At 52.9% G+C, this 18,675-nt stretch overlaps 1 protein-coding gene across 12 annotated transcripts in view; it reads left to right on the forward strand.

Annotated features, from left to right (window-relative positions):
* Positions 1 to 16,438: 16,438 nt before the first annotated feature.
* Positions 16,439 to 18,675, forward strand: part of PRRC2B (proline rich coiled-coil 2B) — a 51,954-nt gene continuing 49,717 nt past the window's right edge. For 9 of the 12 annotated variants that reach the window (XR_012631866.1, XR_012631867.1, XM_074891519.1 and 6 more), the window contains exon 1: positions 16,440 to 16,683. The gene's annotated coding sequence lies outside the window, so the exon portion shown is untranslated. Of the gene's footprint in view, positions 16,684 to 18,675 lie in introns of all 12 variants that reach the window. The other 3 variants (XM_074891520.1, XM_074891524.1, XM_074891528.1) reach the window with 2 other exon arrangements.

Genomic DNA, 18,675 nt, shown 5'->3' on the forward strand with positions numbered 1-18,675 from the left:
AAGCAAACTATGGTGCTTTCTCTTTCTTCCAGGCATTATTACACTTGGCAGAGTTTATCCTCACCCCTAGGAAGGATGGAGGCACGTTACTACAGCTCCGATGGTGTGTGTATGCACCTGTGTGTAGCTGGAGATGGTACCTGAAGAGGCGGGGAGCAGGGGAAGACTTTGCCCTGACTACTTTGTGAAAAGCCCTCACTTTGTAGCTCCAGGTTTTACTGAACCTTGGCAAATAGGCTGGATGCATCTACAGCCATGTTGCTGAGTCCAGGCCTCCTTGCACTGTCTTCTCCTGGTATATCCAGGATGGCTTTGGAGGACTTACTCTTAGTCTTTGCTGGTGTAATCAGGAGAGTGTGGCCTGGAGAAGCTGCTGTGGTGGGTAATATCAGCTGAGCCAGTCTCATCCCAGCACGTGGTTGCAAAGTGAAGGAGAGGTGAGCTGGGGTGACTCACTGAGATGAACTGGGACTTGCAGGATGGGGCTCGTTCCCACACAGGATTTCTCCTGGGAGCCTTCTGCCTCGGCACCCCCGCAGCCAGCACCCCTTCACTCCCCAGTGTTTCAGTGCCCAGAGTGAGGGAGCCCCGGCGCTCGTGTGCTCGCTGCAGGGAGGGTTTGGGGAGAGCTTCCACCAGCTGAGCGTGACTCTGGGCACAGGGGCACCAGGAAAGGCCCAGCAGAGCCTTGCCTCGGCTGTGTCTGGCCCTCTTGGCAAGGCAAGGGGCATGGCACCGCATGGCACCCCTCGTCCCTCTCTCCCGGCTGCCTGCCATGCCGCAGGTACCGCTCAGAAACAACCAGCATCACTGCAACGAAAACCAGCTTCTGTCTCTATAGCAACAGCGAGGGATGGTGAGGCTGCTCGGCCTGTGTCCCTTGTCCCTCCCATCCCTGTCACCCAACAAGGAGGACAGGCTGTGCCTGGGTTACCTATTAGCTCCCAGGGGGAGGCAGGAGACCCCCAGCCTGGCCACCCTGGGGACTCAGCTGCATGAGTGGGGGGCACTTGGGGAGCAGTGACAGAACAACCCGTCCCTTTCATCAACAAGGTACAATCTGCAGGGACTGTCCTCAGCTTTCAGTCCGAGTAACGCTACCTGGGGCTGTGCTGGGGAGCCGGGAGGCAGCGTGGGGAGGGATTCGGCACCCTGTGCTGCACTCACAGCTGGCCACGGCTGGATCCTGAGTAATTTGGCTCAGAGGCAAGGAGGGCACAGCAGCACAAGGGAAAGGACAACCTCCCTGGGTTTTGGGCTTTAAATTTGCACAGATGCCATCTGCCTTCCAGCCCTCGGTTGCTGCTCGTGAGGAGGAGCATGGATGCAGCATGCCTGTCCCTAAAGCTCTGCAGCCAGAGGAGGGTTTTCTCCCTCCTCAGAGGGTGTCAGGGGGATGGGGATGGATCTGAGCCACGGCAGCATTGCCGAACTGTGCGCTCCTGTGTAATGTGCTGGAGGCAGCACCCAGTTGTGCTCTCCACTGGCCTCAGATTTAGCAGTGGTCGTAAGAAACACCAGTGGGTCTTGCGAGCATGTGTGACTTGTAAGCCAGCAGCTGAGGCAAATAATTTTTGTGCCTCATTCTCCACTCTCCTGGAGCTCGTGCTGATGCTCACAGAGGGGTTTGGCCCCAGCTGTCCTGGGTGAGCTGCAGCAGGACGCCAGCGCTGCTCTGTACAGGTGCTGACCATGGCCATGTGGCTGCAGGGAGGCAAAAGGCCAAACGGTTTGAGATCCTTCAGAATTGCCCAGGAATGTGAGCATTTCCCCTGAAACTTCAGACCCCCAAATTGAGCCGTGCGAGGCTCAGCAGGAGGCTTGGGGAGGAGTGGTCCCTCCCAAGCCAGGACACCTCTCCATCCCCTTGACCAGGGCATCTTCTGCCTTTCAGTTCATCTAACAGATGAATTAAGATAATGGCCCAGAGAAGGCAAGTGCAGCACATGGGTTCGGGGGCCGCTGCCATCAGCGCTGCGTGTCTCCATGCAGCCAGGACAGTCCCAGGCTGTGGTGACAGTTATTTCATTTGTGATTCTGCTGCGTAGAGTGAAAGGCCCCTCCTTCCCTTACCCTAATACTGATTACGCTCAGCAGCAAAAAGAGATTTTAATTTATTTAAAAAAAAAAAAAAAAAGGTGCCAGGGCGAGTAGCAAATCTGGATTATATCTTTGAGCATATGCGGGAATCACAGCTGGGGTGTTTAGTCCCTCCCTTCCCAACCTAAGCTGGTGTTTTATTCCAGTGAGCTGTTTTGTGCGATAGGGGCTGGGGATGTGCTGAAATGAATGTGGGACAAATCCCTTCCCGCATCAGGGCTGCACTGCCTTCCCAGCCATGGGGCTGCCAGGGGGATCCACTCTGCTGTCCCCCAGGAAGGGGTGACTCAGGCCCCGTGTCCCCCCCCAGGATGAGGCAGGAGGGAAGCATGGGCGCTGGCTGGCACCCAGAGAGCAGGTTGGCAGATTTGAGGACTCAGGGGGAATTAGGAAGGCTGTTACACAAGGTCTCCCTGCAGTAGCACAGGTGTGGCCCTAGTTCACCCCATGCTGGGTTTTCTTGGGCACACGCACCCCTTTTATTCACTCAGGGGTGTTTCTGATGGGGGTGAAGGGACCCATGGACTTAACAGGCTCCCAGCAGCTCGGTGCCGCAGGCACAGACCCAGCACCGCTCCCTGCAGCACCAGGCCACACAGGGCGGCCCCAGCAGCAACAGACTCTTTTCTGGGGCTCAAAAGTTTCTCCCCAGTTAGGGAGATTCATCTGTGTCATTTTCAGTTAAGTTTTTGTATTAAAATGATAAGTAACCATGTCATTTCCAGGTTAAAAGTTTAATATATTGGGCAAAGCCTAAAGAAATGGGAAGGTCCCTCCCTACGCGTGTACCACGGAGGGTGCTGTTGGAGCCAGTGATGCTGCAGATAGAAGATGTGTGAATACAGCCAATGCCTTTTACATCTGTCTGGCCATCTGAAATAGCAACGTGGCTTGTTCCTGCCTCGGCACGGCAGGCTGCAGGCCGGGGCATGGACACGTTGGCTGCAGGGTGGGAGCGGATGAGTGAAGAGGTGGTTTTCTCCAGTGTCGACCCAAGAGTCCCTGGCTGATGTGCCTATGTCTGAAGACAGTGCCTGAATTAAGGTGGTGTGGTGGGCTCTGCCCCCCAACCAGGCAGGGACGGGGTTGCTTCATTCCCCGCCTCGCTGGGACTCGGAGGCAGCAAAGATCTCAGTGTTCATTCCCCAGGACACAAGAGTCAAAGCAGATTAAGGATCCCTTGGCTGATCACATTTATTTCATTATTTGAGTGAAATCCCTTGTAAATACCGCCTCCCCCCCTTTTCTTTTTATTAAAAATAGAAGGCAGGGAAGAATTGGAGATTTAGGAAAAGTTAATCACAGGCGTCGCTTGAAAATGGTTAACCTCTCACAGCCCAAGCGAGCTGGGCACTATTACAGCTGCTTTGTTCGCAGCTTGGCCATGATGAACTGCTAATTGTGGAGTTGGAACAAATTGGCTGTAGCACCCAGGCGACTCCAGGGTGCTCCGCGAGTGGGGTCACATCTCGGCAGCTGGGAAGCCCTGCGGCAAATGCTGCTGGCCCTGCCTCACAGCCTCAGGGCCATTGGAAATGTCAATGCTCCTCCCTTTATATCCTCTCTGGAGGATGAGGATGGGTTTAGGGACCTCGGCATTGCGCAGGGATCTCTCCCAACTTTTCTAGCATATTTCAAACAGGTGGGGCTGGTTTCAAGTCCCCAGAAACTGCCCTGTCCTTGCAGAGTTCCCATCCCTCTGATACACCCTCACTCATGGGACAGACCCTCTCTGACTTTCTCACTTCTCCCAGGACCAGCAGCCTTGCGCAAGATCATCGGTGCTGGAAAGTCAGACCTGCAGAGATTAATTCAAATAAGAGCTATGGGAAGAGAAGTTGAGAGCTACAGTGATGGATGTTTGCAAAACACTTGCCCAGAGTCCAAAGTGCTCTGGGCATTTGGTGATGTTTGCTTCAAGCCAAGAAGCTGTGCAATAGTTAAACACACTTGATGCAGTAGTGATTAAGGAATCAGCCTCTGACATCTGGGTGCAGGTCCACAGCGAGGAGCTGGGGCGCACCCAGTGCTGATACCTGCTGGGATTTGCACCTTGGAGCTGGTTTGTCATGGTTTGCTTCCCCTGGCTGCGAGGGAGTTTTTATTTGCTTTAAATCCTATAGTTGTGTATTAATAGCATGGTAATGCATCACTTTTGTGTCTGGCACAAGCCAGGAGGGGTTATATAAAACACAGATTAATGGGAATCAGCAAAACAGGAGCATGTGGAGGGATGCGGTGAGGATGTCTTGGGAGGGGAGGCAGGAGGGAGCTGGAAGCTCCAGAGGGGAGAGAAGGTGGCTGAGCGGATTCAGAGAACTTCCTGGCAGGATTTGTTCCTGTTATTGTTCTGCAGCCCCCAATTCAGAACATTTCCTGAGCCAGTGTTGCTGCAATGTGGGGTCTTTTGTGCCTGGGTGATCACAAGAAGGGAGAAAAGGAGTCTGAATTTCACTGAAAATGGCTGCTTTTTTTTTTTTTTTAGATGACATACATCATTTTTGCACCTGCAAACGAGCAAGCAAACCACAGGCCGGAAGATAAAGTAACAAGCAGCCATCCAAAGGAAAGGCACATTTTTCACTAGGTTGTAAATGAACCCCCCCCAACATGGCTTGTTTCCTCTCTTGTCCCAAAAAGCAAGGTGATCTTTGGTTAAGAAAGTCTGGGAATTGTCAGAGACTCCTTCCCACTCTTGCTCCTCAGTGATCAGTGGGAGACCAGTGCTGGTTTCCCGGGACCCCATGCACAACCAGAACAGCAGTGCCCCAGTTTGAGGCAGAGAGATTCCCTCTTGCAGACTCCTCAGCCCAGAAACATTCAAAATGTGCTGAAGGGGTGGCAGAAGGGACACTACACCAAACCCCTCCTTTTGCAGCTCCTCAAAGCAGGGGCAGGACAGGAGAGATGAGCAAGAGAGGGAAAGCAACAGGTTTTTGGGCACCTGCTTCCAATCGTGACCTTCCCTGGAGAGCACGACCGTCTCGACAGCTCTCCCCTCCGCCATACGGGAAGATGCCTCCCACCCTGGGAGGAAGGCACAGCTGGACTCCAACCATCAATCACATCCCGCTGGGAAGGGCTTGTATGAGCTGTGGGATTCCTGGTGGAGTTACTTTTTTTCAAAGCCTCCTGCAATAACAGCAACCGTTGCTCAGCTTCCTCTCTAGATAACCTTTTTCCTGCTGCCCAACACGCTTATCTGCTGCAGACAGACTGGCAAGATGAACCGGAAAGCTGATACCTTATCTCTCCCTCTCAAGGAGCTTATTTAAGTGCTGGAATGTGTTGCGATGGTAAATGATTGTTAAAATCCAAGTGAGGTACACGGACCTAAGGACAGGTCCCACTGGGAGGGAGCACCTAGTCAAAAAGGAGATTCATGGGACTACAGCCTTTCCAGATGTATCATCTAAAATGTAAAGTGTTTGTTTAAAACCAAAAGTCATAGACTGGGTTTTTTGCTAATCTGTGGGTTAATGCCTCAGGCTGCTCCCAGCTTCATGAGGTTCACTGTGTCCCTTCGATACGGCTTTATCTGTGTCTCAGTTTACTCATTGCAGGAACTAGTGCTGTGGATCGGCCTTGCAACGGGTGCAGCGAGGGTTAACAGTCAGCATGTGATATCGAATGGCAAGTACTCCTTGCTCACCCTTTAATCTGGACGTGGTGCAGGAAGCAGTAAGATGCTAACACATCCATAAAGGTAAATAGGATTTGAGAGTTATCAGCCTAATTGAAATGAACGGGGCTCGGCTGCTCAGACAGCCTGATACAACAAAATGAGACCTCTCCAGGGACACTGAAGTCGAGCGGAGCTTCAGCACTTCACTTATTCCAGCCACTGCAAGTGGCAGCTACAGCAATAGCAATTGCAGACACTGGGGTTTGAGCGCTGTAACAGCAGAGGGGCCAGGGAAAACCAGCGTGGCTGGGGTGATGTCCATAACAGCTGCTGAGGAGGGGTGAGACAGATTTATTTTGGTCCTGTCCTGGGTGGAAAAATAGACAGCAATGCTGGGTGCCAGCCTGGAGCACGGTGCCAGCAAAAGCAGGGGTGCTCTCCCTCCCCACAGTCAACTGCATCCCAGCGCACCCAGGGGGTAGGAGGGGGGAAAGGGGAGCGGGACCACACAAAACCACAGGGGAGCAACCCCACACCAGTGGGTTGTGTGGCCCTAAAGAGCTCTAGGTGTGAGTGTCTGGAGCCCAGAGCACAGACCAGCGAACGATGGGTGCTCGCGTGTGTGTGAGGGGTGCCTGCACCTCCCCTGCCTTGACAGCACCACTGAGGGCCAGGGTCAGGCTTGGGGATGGCTCTTGCCGCTCCAGCCGCTCTTGCACGGTAGTTGCTAGAGGATCTGTACGTTGCCAATGCACGCTGCTACCATGGGCTGCTGCATCTGAAAGTTAATCTGTTCCACATCACTGACTACTTTTCCATAGTGATGCATAAGGAATCGCCATCCCAGAGCAGACCTCAGCCTGTCTGTGTGACAATGCCAAGTGCTTCAACAGGAACACAGGTGACCCTGTGGCAGCCAGGATGGGACAACACACTTTCTGGGAGGTCTGATCCAGTCCTGTGCTAGCTAGAGTTGATCCATCCCCTGAGGCTTTTCAGCCCTTGCAAAACTCTTGCAATTAGACACTGCGATGTGCGTGTTTGCAAGATCCTCCAGATTCTCTTTGCATCTTACAAGGTCCCTGGCTCCATCCCTTTGGGTGGCAGCAAGACACCAGCCTCAGTCACAGCATTTTTGCGGGTTGCAGAGAGGACCCTGCAGGGAAGCAGGACTGACAGCGAAGCCCATGGTACTCATTCTTCTCCCCATGATGTGGTTTGATTATGCTGATGGGAAATGGGGCTGGTATAGCTCCTATGTCCTGACATAGCTGATCAATGCTGTGTGTCTCTGCCCCAGCCCTCCTTGCTTAACTCCTTTAGGGCAGCTCTCATATTTTGGGGATGTCACAGCTCCAGTCCTCGCCCTGCAACCCTGCGAGGCCCAAAGGTGCCCAGCTCCGGCTGCAGCCCCCACCCAGCCTAGCAGTTGTCCCTGTCAATGTAAAAAGTAGGAATGGGGGGATCCATCTGAGCCGCTCGGCGTCTGTGTCTTGTGATCCTGAAACCCAAGAGCCCCCCCTGACTCAGCAGGTTATTAATAACCCCCTGGCTGTGCTCCCGCCGCAGCGCCTGCCAGCCCTAGCATCGCCTGTCTCTCCTCCACGGCGAGGCGAGACGCACACCCCAAGCAAGGTCAGGGGCTCCTTCTTGCCGGCCCCCACACCCCATCCCCACCAACAGGGCTGGGCAGAAGCAGTGTGAGGCTCATGGAGGAGTCTGGAGAGACCCCAGCAGCCCCTGCACCTCCCGCCAGCACAGGGAGAAGCTGCTGAAATTAGCCTCATTGCACTCTTGTCCCAGGTCCTCTGTTTTCTTGTATCTAAAATCAGCGCTGGTCCAGGCTGCAAGGCAGGTGGGTTGGGCTTCCTGGACCATAGCATCCCTTCTCTGGGCTGGGACACACACAGGGTGTCCTCAGGCTGCTGCAGACCCCGGTGGCACTTGTCCCCCACATCTGTTTGGACAGGATGGGGTCTGCCAGCCACCAGGTTTCCATCTGTGACTGCTGAACCTCTTCTTTGGTCACAGCCTTTGCCCACGCTCCTCTTTCCAAGATTGCAAGGGCAAAGCAGAGGAGCCACAGGCCCCTTGGAGACCCTACAGGTACATGTTGGACCTGGAGGGGAAAGAATGGTACATTCAGCAAAACTGTGGTGATGATGCAATATGGGTTTGGGTTATTCCAGGGGGAGCACAGAGGCTGCAGGAAGCCTTCTGGGAGTCCCTGAGCACTGGGGGTCCCTGCCAGCCCTGGGGGACACAGATCAGAGCTGCCCAGGGCTGTAGCATATCCCCATCACATTATACAAACAACCCCCACCCCAGGGGGCTCAGCAAAGCTACAAGGTGATTTGGTGTGAGGATGAGCCAGGCTGTGTTTACCAGGGCTGGTGCTCATTAGCCAGGTTCATTAGCACACCCTGAGCAGGTTTTAAATAGCAAAGCAGGAGCTGCCCTCTGGGTTTGGGGCAGCCCTGGCTGCAGCTGGAGCACTGAGTCCTTTCCCTTCTCTCTTCCTTCCCTCCCACTCTGGTTCTTCCTTCTCTCCTCACAGACACCTACATGCCATGGCTGTCCCTGCTGGGAACCCACTCTGCAGCACCCTGATGATGGAGGCCTTGCTCTCACCATTGTAAATCCCTTCACACTAGGAGCAGTGCCCCAAACTCCTCCAACCACCCCATCTGTCCCCGAGTAGGCTGTGTTCTCTCCAGCCACGCAGCTCACAGGCAGAGCTGGAGCTCTTTGCTGAGCCCTGGGGAAGCTCCCAGAGCCCTGATGGCTCCATCCATGGCTTATTCACTCCCAGCCTCCTCTCTCTCCCCCATCCTTGGCCCTTCTCTCTTGCTCTCCCACTGAACCCAGCCTGCAAACTTGTCCCTGCCCTTGGTGGGGACCAGAGCCGGGGAAGGGGACTGGAGCTGGGGAAGAGGACAGCACTGACTTCCCTGCCTGTCCCCCGGGCTGCCCCAGCACCTTGGCTCTGCTTCATGTCCCAAGACAGGGCATGTGGGCTCCCATCACTGATGTGGCTGTTTCCATCCCGCTGTGCCCTGCTGTGAGGCCATGTGGATAGAAAAGGGAACTTCTCTACAACATGGATTTACTTTGCCAGTGTGGCCCCTTCCCTTCTCTCCCTGTTGCTCTTTCATTCCCTTCTCCTTCCTCATTTTCCTCCCAGGGCTCTCCACCTTTCTCACCCCCATTTCCCACCACCTCCTCTCCCCCCCACACACATCTTGGCCCTGCAGTGGGTGAAGGGTTTCAGCCACCAGCACCAGGCAAACCCCCACTCCCACACAGCAAAGCATCTTCTCGATGCCTTGGCCTCTTCTTTGAGCACCGCCAGTAGGTGTGGGACCACCGCGCAGCAGGTGAGCTGAGCTGTTCCCCCCAAAACACAGGCCGTTTGCTCCCGGGGAGAGATGCGGGGGGCTGGGGCTGGCTGCTGCCCCATCCCTGCCCGCGGGGTGCAGCCCTCGGAGCTCCGTGGGCACGCGTGGGGGGGGGGGGGGGGGACAGGCCAGCCGCCGGCTCCCAGGCTGGATTTGTCGCTCCCTCTAGTGGGGACACGGGGGGATGTCGCCGGCCCCGGGAGGGCGGCCCGGAGCAGCCCCCGGGAGCCGCGGGGCTGCTGGCCCTTGGCCAGCCGTGCCCTGGGCAGCGTTACACCCTCCACCCGTGTTCCTCCCGTGGGGAGGCTGAGCCCTGCGCTGCCCCCACGGCCCGTGGGGAGTCGCGCCTTGCCGCCATTCCCGGCGGACTCCCCGGCAGGGCACCGGCAGGGAAGCGCCTGCGGTGGCTGCATCTTTTTGTGAGGCTGCGTTTTCCCGAGCAGAGATAGTTAGCGCCCGCTGAAATATTTAAAAATTGTGTTAATAATTAAAGAAGAGACTGAACTCAAAAGGGAATTCGTGTGATCTCACGAGACAGAAAGGACAAATCCAGTCACGAGAAAAACCGCTCACTAAAGCGTAGCATTATTTCATAAATTCTCCAAGTAAAAGGGAATGCTGCAACTCTGGAGATGTTCCAAACAAAGGCCTTTGCTTGGCGGCTCTGGAAGTGAATCCTACAGCCCCCGTTCATCGCAAGTGAGCATTTCTGTCTCTGCATGTGTGCAGGATTCACACACTGGCCGGGCTGTGATCATCCCACCACAGATCAAAGCCGTGCTTGTCAGGGACAGCAAGAGTCTGCTTGCTTACAGCAGGGGTTGCAGTTCTACCAAAATCACTTATTCTCATCAGCTTCATCGCATTCGGAAGCAGCTGATAGTTGCCTTTGGCGGGGTGAGGCGAGATATTTTTGAACTGTGAAACAACAGCTGCCTCGCAACACATGGAGCGGAGGAATCAGATGGTTGTGATTGAACGTTGGAACTGTGAACCCAAACGTGCCCGTGAACTTACATGCCTGCCACATCCATGGTCATTATGAGGGCTTCAAGGTAGGAAACAACATTTATGTGTTAGCTTAAATCTAGATGAATATTAGGCATTGCAAAATCAATTACAGTACCTTAAAACTGTCAATAAATCTGGGGAAAGTACAGATTTGCCTATCCTTGTTTTCCAGTTTGGGGAGGCTTCCCCTTCTTTGTCAGTGCAGGTCTTGTGGCTAACTCCAGCCTCAAATATTTGGCCCGTTTGTCCCCAAAGTAGGCTGCAGTTTTCATGACTGGATGTACTAGAGTGAATGAAAGGGCATTTTCAAAAGAGAGTGGGGTTTGTTGCTAAAATATCTGGGTCAGCTCTACAGAGGTTTGTCTCTGGTGTTGTTTGGGATAATTGCTGATCTTCAGATTTAGAGTGAAATAAGGCAGATCACTGGATTATGCACACATATGAATTGTCATAAAAGACAGCTTGATCTAACACAGGCATGTGTTGCCTTTCTCAGAAATATTCCTTGTGTTTTGAGATACACCTTCTAGGACTCTGTGTCAAATAACTGGATTCCCTCATTTGTCTTGATTTTTTTCTAACCTGGTTGAAAAAGGGGGCTTTGGCAGAGCAAACAAAGGTGCTCACTACAAAAGCAAATGCTCCTAGGAGGGTTCTTCTGTGTTCGGGGAGCAAATGTTGCATTGAAAAAACAAGTCTCTGCCTGGCAAAACTTGAGTACTTGCACCTCCATCTCCCCATTTTCTTCTGAGTGTGCTGAAAATTCAGCATGTCACCAACAATTTCTAGAGTCTTTTGAAGAACAGAAACTGTCACATTGTGAGAAAGATGCATGGTGCTTCTTGAATTATTCTTGAACCTCTTGCCATTTAGGCAACCAAGGCCATGCGAGGGCTTCCAAGTGGATGTAGTAAGAAAGAGCTTGGGCTTTGAAAGCTGCCCAAAGAACAGCCTTGTCAGCTTCTGAACAGCACAGTCAAAGGAAAAATCACCAAGCCAGGATGAGCAGAAGCAGTAGTCTTGTCTTGCAGTTACACACAAGGAAAAACTGAAGTCATGGCTGATGAAGTGCCTCTAAAATACTTGCAGTATCAGACAACTAGTATTTGGTTCTCACTGCAAGCAAAGCTCAGTGCTAAAGCCAGCTGAAAGCAATTCACTGCTTATTGGAAGAATAGTGTCTTCCTTTTAATCAACTCTGTTTTAAATGATTTCTTTTTTTAGTGCCTTAAATAGTCATTTTGGTTTGTCCTTCAGGCAGCCAGCATTCGCTCATGAAGAATGGCGTGGGTCTGCAGACTTTAAAAGGACAAACAATAGTCTGGCAAACAGAAATGCTTCAATGGCATCTCGGTTTTATACAGACCCTGCAACTCCCACGGGCCACAAAGGAATAAAGAAGAAAAGGAGCAGCCTCTACCTGATCCAGCAGCTACAAGTGGCAATAACTAACTACTTGAATCTGCTCTCATCTGAGAAATTGGGGGAGAGGGAAGGGGAAAAAATAGCAAATAAGACCACAGCTGGGGGCACTCAGCCTCCTCTGCAGTAGGAAGGATCAGGAGTCGGTGGCTTTGCCCTGCCTCAAGGGTGAGATTTGGTGAAGAGTGAGAATGGGATCATCTTAGCTAAAGCATGTTTTTTTCACACCCACCTGTAAAGTAAATCTTTATACATATAATGGTGCAGCAATCTCAAGGCCAGAGTTGGATTTGATACCCTATGAACTGGTCAGCTATTCAACAAATGCTGGGGAAAAAAATGAAGATGCTCTGCAAACTGACTCTGAAAGCAGAGCTGTCATAATTGTATTGCAAGACACCAGATACTTAAAGCAGATGCACAGAGGGGACTGTGCTGTGAGTTAGTGTGAGGTAGAGTGAGCGTAGTGTTGCAGTTTTTGCTTTCCCTGGTCACATTTAACCTAGTTTGGAGTAAAGGCCAGGATTCCTGGGTTTTCATACTCTTTTCCCATTCCCAGTATTCCATACCCTATTTCAGCTTAGAGAGGTGAGAGGCTCCAGCTTCCTCTCTCATCAGAGCACCTCTTTATTCTTCCTAAAAACAAGTTTATGAGAACATCTCTATTGATATTAGGTCTTAAATAAGAGGGGGAAAAATCAACCTTTTCTATTTGAGACCCAATGTCCCTTTGTTCTGTTTGAGGTCTAGCTTTCAAAGCATTTCCTTCTATTTGGATAACACAGCATTGAACATGGGATTACAGAGAACTGCCAGAGCTACTTGTCTCTTCTCTCCCATCTTTCATATATGACAGCTCAACTCTACTGATGTTCTTGATGACTGGGCTTTGGGTCCTAAGGCCCTGTTTACTTAGTTGCAGGCTTGAATTTCCCTGTAGCTGTCTCAGGTGAGCTAATGGAGTCAACACAGGCACGAGGCATTCTTGATTTAGACACAGCTGAATTTGAAATGGATTTTCATGCTTCAGGGCATAAACCAGCTCCTACTTCATGGGATTAGAAAGCATATTCTCCCATGGACAGGTTACTCCACAACTGTCCATCGTGTGTTTCTTCTGCAGCAGTTGATGTTGGCTGCTGTCTGAGATAGATGGAAAACCAGAAGGACCGTGACCTGACCCAGTGAGGCAAATACATACTTTGTGTGTGCTGAATGGCCTCTGGATAGGGACCAGAGCAGGATCACTTTGCTTTTTCTGAGCAGGATGGCTTTGCTTTTTCCAAAGGGATTGTGGAGTTTTGTGAATGACTGTGAGGGCAGTAGGGCCCTGTCTTGCGCTGCAGGCTGCCATTTACAGCTGAGCAAAGTGATACCAAAATGGCACAGGAGCATTTAGCCTTCAGTTTGCTCTGCTGTAAATCACCATGCATGATGCAAGCCATGGTCAGGGATTTATAGAAACAGAGCAAATTTTTGTAGAAGCTGAAGAATATAATAGTAATTCTACTATTTGTAGGAAGCCTTCGACCACAAGACATCTCTGTAGATGCAAATTCTATACTAGGGCTGTAAGCCCTCTGCATTGGTTACTTTCTATTTGACAAGATTCTTCACTACTGGAAGGATGAAGCACACAGCAGGGTTTCTGCTCTCGCTTGTAATTAATCCTCGAAGAGGAAGCAGGACTTTTCCTGCTGCAAGAGAATTTGACTCTCTTGTCCAGGGAATAATTTGTTAAGCTCTCTGGAACAGGTCAAAAATCAGAGTGGGCGAGCAGTCCTTCCAAAATGGATCCTACGTAGAGCTGTACATTGAACTTCATCCAAGTGAAACCTGTTCATCAGTCTCTGCCCAAATCTCTTCTCGTTGTTGACACTCCTCCCTCACAGTCTGTTGTGGGTCCAATCCCACCAGCTCTCATTTTATACCACTTGTTTTGGTTTATACACAGGCAGGTGAAAGATGGTGCAGGTCTTTTGAAGAGCAGCACAGGAATTTATCACCTTATGCCAAGGTCTGATGGTGTCCCCATGGACCAGGATGTGGCAGAGCCATGCTCTTCCCTTTGGTGGTAGGGACAGACTATGTCCTTTCACTATACAGATCGCACCCAGCTTTGAACAGCAAGGAGCAAAGAAGCCCAACCCCAATGCAGTCCTGAGCCATGAGACTTGCAAAGCTCTGTAGAGCTGGCCTCAGCATACTGCTGGGCACAGGTGGAAAAGCCATGAGTTTGTGGGGGTTGCAGTGTACACAGCTGGTAATGAATCTAGAATTGTCTTTCATTTGTTTACTTTGGCCTTTTGATCTCCACAACAGGTTGCATTAGTTTTTTCTTTAATTGGCGCATCTATTCCCTTGGCCTTGGATTGTTGCCTTGGAGATGCACAAGAGACCTTTGGGGAACTGCTTATTACAGAGCAGAGCAGGTGTGCATAACGCTGACCTGGACAAGCCTGCGTGAGTCACCTGCTGATGGTGTGGGTTGTAGGTGGCTGCATGAGTCACTGAAAGTGAGGGGATCCCACACTGCCCGGATCTCCTGAAAGGCAGCATGAATGCCTTTGGGTGCTTGTCGTTATTGTGCATCAACAGCATGTAGTACAAAATGGTTCACTCTCCTCTTCCTCCTCAGCTGACATGGGCTGTGAAACAGCGTGGTGCTGCAGAGTAGGGTGGCTGAATGTGAAAAGCAGCAGCCCAGATCAGAGGGACTCTGGAAATCTGGCTGACCCATCGCTTCCTTCATGGTGGACAGGGAGGTTTGTACAGGCAGGAAGCAAGTTAGAAGAGCTATTTGCATTTGTGTGTGTGTGCATGCGTCTACTTGTCTGATCGGTGGAGAAAGAAAAACCAAACACACCAGACTAATGCCCCAGCTGCCCGGTGAGTCGGTGTGAGTGGGAGTTTGCTAATGTTAGGAAGGAGGGTGGGCTCCTCCATGTAAGCATCTATACAGAGAGAAGTGGAGGGCATTGGCCTGCTGTCTCTAGACAGAAAAAAACATGCTGCAGGAAAGATGAGACAAGACACCAAAGGGGCAGGAGTAGAGTGTAATACTTTGATATCCAGAAAGGGAGGGGATCTGACAACCAGATAATGGTTTTCAGCAGCGCTGGTGTGTCTCTTGGTAGCTCAGTGCCTGGCAACTTCGATAGCAGTACAGATCAACCGTAGGAACATCACATATGGTCCAGAAAGCTGTTCATGCATTTCCTCCCTCTGCGTTACTCTTGATGAGTGTTTGAGATCAAATACATCTCTCATGAGCAGCGATCCAGGTGCTAGGCCTTACGCTGTTCCTGTAACCTGGGGCCGTTCCTCCTGAGGCATTGCCTGCACCAGGGAAACGTGCTGCAAAATCCCTCTAAAGCCACCTTCCCTTCATGGGCAAGGACGTGCAGGGTGACAGCACATGACTGGTGACCCATGAATAAACTAAAGAGTGCACTTGAAAGAGCCCAGCAATTGCCCAGGTGCTTGTCCTACATACATATTATACACATACACACAGACTGACATATATATACATACACATTTGTGTGTGTGCCATTTTTGAAAGCTGCTGGACAGTCCCTAAGAGGTAAATGCATGCATACCTGCAGTCTGGCCTCTCATTGCAAAATGTCACACTGATAAACACCCATGTGAGTTTGTTACAGGGAAGGAGAATTAAAGGGAGACTGCTCTGTCCTTGTGTCCAAGGAGACCGCATCTCCCAGGCTATAAAAGATCCCCTGGGCAGTGGAACTGCACTTCATAGCAACTTCTACAACAATATCCTTAGTGCCAATTTCTTGCCAAGAACACTGCTCGCATCGTTTTGACCTGAAGCTGCTCTTGGCCTGAGCAGGGACCATGTTTGCCTCATGAGCTGCTCGTATTTTACAGCTGGGTAGAGTTTTTTGGGATAGGAGTGTCTGCCTTGCTCTACTGCATTCATTCCCATCATCATTAATAAGAGGAAAAAATTAAAGGGTGTTTCTGGACTGAACTCCTTCCAAGGGGCAGTTCTTCTGGGTTGCCTTTGAACCCGCTGCCCATGAAACCAAGGAGGAGCAGCAGGCTGACTTCACTGATTATTTTCCAGCCCTTCTCCTGCCAGACAGAAATCCCCACGGCCCTGCCATTGACCCGCTGCCCTAACTGGGGTCACCGCAGCAAGGAGGCCAAAGACTTGAGGGAAAAGCCTTGGGTACCCCCTTGGAAGCAGCCTCCCCAGCGGGTGGTTCGAGCTGGGGTGGCTGTAAGGGGATGAACCCCACAGCGATGAGCTCAGGGTCTCCTTCAGCCCCAGCACGGTGCCTCATGGTGTCACCTGCCTATTTCCAGGAAATCTAATGCGTATGACGTGAGACACCTCTGCGCACGCAGACTTGCGTATCCTGTCTGTACAAAGCGTGTTGAATTGGGGAAGGGTCGCTCCTCGGCACGTAGGCTTGGTTCTCTTGTCTGTACGAAGCTTATACAAAGGGCCCTGTTATTGGTATATTAACTGAATTGTTTAAGTCTTTGGTTTCAGTGGGCTGACAGGAGTTGGGGTGCGTCTGGGGGCTTTGCTGACCCCCACCCCTCCTGCTGCCTTCGTGAGGGGCCAGGCGCCCTGCCGGGCCCAGTGCCCTCTGCCTCAGCCCACCCTGGCGGCTCTGAGGGAAGATCCCGCCTTCGGGGCCGGGCGTGTGGGGTAGAGAGAGGGGCTGGGGCCGGCGACAGCCGCCATGGCCGCGGCTTTGCCCCTTCCTCCTGCCCTCGTCCCTCAGCAACCCCAGACCCCCCCGCCGCCGCCCCTCCCCGGCTTCTCCCCCGCCTCCATCTTGGGCCGCCCCTGCGGCGCCGGCGGGGCCCTGCAGGCGGCGCTGTGCGGAGGGCGGCGGCGCCCTCCCGCGCGGGATTGACAGGCCGGGCCGGGGGAGGAGGGGGAGGAGGAGGAGGAGGAGGGAGCGGCAGCGAGAGCCCGTATCGCCCCGCATCCCGCCGCCGCCGCCGCGCAATCCGCCGCCATCCGCCGCGCCCCGCGTCCATCGCCCCTCCGCACCCGGCTCCCCAGGCACTCCCGGCTCCCCGCCACCACCACAGGTGGGTATCGGGGGCCGGCGGCGGCGGCGGCCGTGGATATTTGGGGCGGTGAGTGGGGCCGGGGGGGCGGGAGGAGGAAGGGGAGGGTGAGGGAAGGTGGGACGAGGCAGCCCTAAAATGGAGCCGGAGCCAGCGGCTGCGGCACCCCGCGGCCTCCCGGCTGGGCCCGGCGGGGAGGAGGCGGCGGCGCAGCCCCGGCGGTTTCGCGGTGGGGGGCCGGGGCGGCTGTGGGGGCGATACCCCCCCCCCCCCCCCATTTCGAGCTGTTGTAGCAGCCTGTGTTTATTGTGCGACACCCCACACCCCCCCACACACCCCCCCGCGGGGATGGAGGCGCCAGGAGCAGCCGCGGGGCCTGGCCGGGATCCCCGGTGAGGGCCGCGGTGAGGCCCGGCGGGGGGGCCTGGGCTCAGGGCCCGTTCTCCGGGCTCCTGCCGCCGGGCCGGGGCAGGCCTGCAGGGCGGGTGTCCGTGTCCCCCCCCCGCCGCCCCGCTCCCCGCCGCGGTCCAGCAGGGGCCGGGGGCCCGGAGAAGCGTGTTCCCCCCCCCCACCCCCGCCGCAAAGGCAGGTTGTTTTTCTTCATCGTCTGGAGTGTGACACAAAGATATTTTTGTCGCGCCGTGTGTGTGTGTGTGTCTCAGCAAAACAAGGCGGGGGGGTGGCATCCAGAAGGCTCGGTCGGTTTGTTATTGTGCGGGAGCCTACAAAAGGGTTGCTGAGGCCGAAAGCTGAAATGCGGTTTGGGGCGGGGGGGTGTGCGGGGCAGCTGCTGAGCTGGGGGGGGGGGTCCGAGGATGGAGTTTGTGCGCCCTGGTGCTGGGTGAGCTTGTTAGGTAGGTTTGGAAAGATGTATTTTTTTGGTTTAGGCAGGAGTTTTTCATCTCTGTGTGGGAGCAGATGTGCTGCAGGCTGGGGAAACGCTGCTGCGGGTCCTGGGACACATGTGCTGTGCATCTTCGCCCGGGGGGTGGTTTGTTTAGTAGCGTTGGTTGTGAACGAGGAGGGGTTTTTTTGGTTAAGGTGGTTACAAACCACCCCCAGATCCCCAAAGTCAAAGCTGGAGAAGGGGGTTTGTATGAGCTGGGAGTTGTGGGTTTTGTTAGGAAAGTTGTTTTGGTTTGTTTCTGTCTCCTGAACATGCAAAGGGTGAGATGCTCGAGTATCAACTCAGCAAATATTTATGTATTGATGTTACTGATGTTCGGGATGATAACATACAATAAACATAAATGTTTAGGACTTTAGTAATTTTGTTTCTTTCTAGGAACAGGTATTAAGCATAAGCACGTTGCAGCGTCTGCATCATCTCCTGTAGCCTGCTTAGGGGGAAGGCATCCCGCCCCTTCCAGGACTGAATCAAGGTTTATAGTGGAAGTTTTGTTTGTGTTAAGCCTTGTCTTGCAGATGCACATGGGGCCTCCACTGGAATAGGCCCCTTCGTGATGTATAAATAGCTGCTCCCCGCCTTGGAGAGCCCAAGTTTGGAGAATCGGCTCCTGACAAGTAGATTTCCCAGATGCAAACTGGCCAGGGCCGGTTTTGGACCTGCTTTTTCCATGTTCAGTTGGCACTGGGGTAGTTGAACCCCAGTGTCCTAAAAGCTAGTGTTCCCCAGGGACTGGGGAGTAAAGTCACCTGGAAGAGGTGGGGAGGAGGGAGGCTGAGACCATATTCTGAAAGTGGAATTTAAAGAGAGGATAGAAAGTGATGGTTTGGGGATGATTTCTGTCTGAAAAGTTGAAATGGCTACCTGCATTTTTCCCTCCAAATGAAGTATTGTAAATGGGCCTGGGTTTGATCATGAGTGTATCTGAGGTCCCTGAGATCTTTGTGGGTTCATTATGGGCGATGCTACTTCTTTCAGGAAGTGGCCTAAGAGGTTCATCCTAGTTAGCAGGGTCTGTTTTGGGGGTATGATAAACAAAACCTCTCCCATATGACCTCTTTGAAATGGTCTGCTCTTTTTCTTGTTACAGTTAAAAAGTTCAGATAAAAAATCATACTCAGACAAATCACAAATACTGTTTCAGATTGCTGGTT

This window comes from Strix uralensis, chromosome 21, assembly GCF_047716275.1.
Source record: "Strix uralensis isolate ZFMK-TIS-50842 chromosome 21, bStrUra1, whole genome shotgun sequence".
Classification (NCBI taxonomy): domain Eukaryota; kingdom Metazoa; phylum Chordata; class Aves; order Strigiformes; family Strigidae; genus Strix; species Strix uralensis.